Source organism: Calidris pugnax, unplaced genomic scaffold (assembly GCF_001431845.1).
Source record: "Calidris pugnax isolate Ruff unplaced genomic scaffold, ASM143184v1 scaffold280, whole genome shotgun sequence".
NCBI lineage: Eukaryota > Metazoa > Chordata > Aves > Charadriiformes > Scolopacidae > Calidris > Calidris pugnax.
Genome location: NW_015091123.1, coordinates 1,838 through 3,529, shown reverse-complemented (window position 1 = coordinate 3,529; position 1,692 = coordinate 1,838). Strand labels below are relative to the sequence as shown.

General features: G+C 65.6%; 1 protein-coding gene across 1 annotated transcript in view; it reads right to left on the bottom strand.

Moving 5' to 3' along the window:
* Positions 1-1,483, bottom strand: part of HR (hair growth associated) — a 27,744-nt gene extending 26,261 nt beyond the window's left edge. The window contains exon 1 of the mRNA XM_014958390.1: positions 1,396-1,483. The gene's annotated coding sequence lies outside the window, so the exon portion shown is untranslated. The remainder of the gene's footprint in view (positions 1-1,395) is intronic.
* Positions 1,484-1,692: the final 209 nt, after the last annotated feature.

The following is a 1,692-nucleotide window of genomic DNA, read 5'->3' as shown; positions in this document are numbered from 1 at the left end:
GGGGAGAGAACCCCCCCCGGGGGAGGGGGGGGACACACTGCTTGCTGGTGTGGCACAGCATCTCCGGTCGGGGTCCCCCCAATTCCCTGCACCACCCCTGGAGGGTCCCCCAGGACAATATGGGGGGGTCTGGACTGGGTTTACTGGGGAAGAACCCCCCCTGGGGAGGGGGGGGACACACTGCTTGATGGTGTGGCACAGCATCTCCTGCCTGGGTCCCCCCAATTCCCTGCACCACCCATGTAGGGTCCCCTAGAACAATGTGGGGGGGGCCTGGACTGGGTTTACTGGGAGAAAACCCCCCCAGGGAGGGGGGGGACACACTGCCTTGATGGTGTGGCACAGCATCTCTGGCCGGGGTCCCCCCCAATTCCTAGCACGACCCTTGGAAGGTCCCCCAGGACAATATGGGGGGGGCTGGACTGGGTTTACTGGGAGAGAACCCCCCCAGGGGGGGTCACTGCCTTGGTGGTTTGGCACAGCGGGCCCCAGAGCTCCGATTTCCCTGTTTTTCCCCCGAAATGGGAGGGTGGCAGAGGCAGCGCCAGCACCCAGGAGCCAGAACGACGCTGCGGGAGGCCGGAAGCTCCCGAATTAGAAACCTTGGCATCCCTGCCCCGCTCGACACCGAAAGATGGGGACAGCCACGGGGAGGACACGGGGTGGAGGGACATTGTCCCCCCAGGGTGTCCCCTGGGGGGGGGGATGCGTGGCCGTGCAGGGCAGGGGCCAGGGGGGGTCACTGCCTTGGTGGTTTGGCACAGCGGGCCCCAGAGCTCCGATTTCCCTGTTTTTCCCCCGAAATGGGAGGGTGGCAGAGGCAGCGCCAGCACCCAGGAGCCAGAACGACGCTGCGGGAGGCCGGAAGCTCCCGAATTAGAAACCTTGGCATCCCTGCCCCGCTCGACACCGAAAGATGGGGACAGCCACGGGGAGGACACGGGGTGGAGGGACATTGTCCCCCCAGGGTGTCCCCTGGGACCACGGCGGTGGGGGGGCAGGGGGTTCCTGGGATGCTCCAGCACCAGGGATGGGGGGGTGGATGGGGGTCCCGGTCCACAAGGCTCACTGGTCCCACAACAGCCCCTCTCTACTGGTGCCAAGGAGCCTGTCCCGGTGCCCGCGTCCCCTTCCCCACCCAGGCCAGCTCCAGGCACCCCCAAAAAGGGCTCCGTGGACCCCAAAACCCACAAGCCACATCCAGAAAGCCCCCCCCAGCCGGAAAACCAGCCTGAAATCCAGCCTTTTTTCTCACCCGCAACAGAGTGAACGTCCCCCCCCCTCTTGCCCAGAGCCCCCTCTGCATCCACACAGCCCCAACCCTTCCTCCTCCTCTTCCTCCTCTTCCTCTTCCTCCTCCTCCCAGCCCCAGCACCCAACCCGGCAGGCACCTACCTGCCTCCGCCGTGGCGCAGGTGAGGAAGACGAGGGCACGGGCAGAGGAAGACGAGGGCATAGGGAGAAGAAGACGAGGGGACAGGCACCCTTCCTAACCACCCCACTTTTGGGGTATCACCCCATTCCCAGCTGGCTCTGGGGTGCCCCACCTCCTCTGGGATGCCTCACGTCCTCTGGGATGCCCCACGTCCTCCGGGATGCCCCACATCCTCTGGGATGCCCCACAAGATGAGCATGGGATGGGGTGAGGAGATGGACGCAGATTGTCCCCCCCTACCCTTCATAACCACCCCA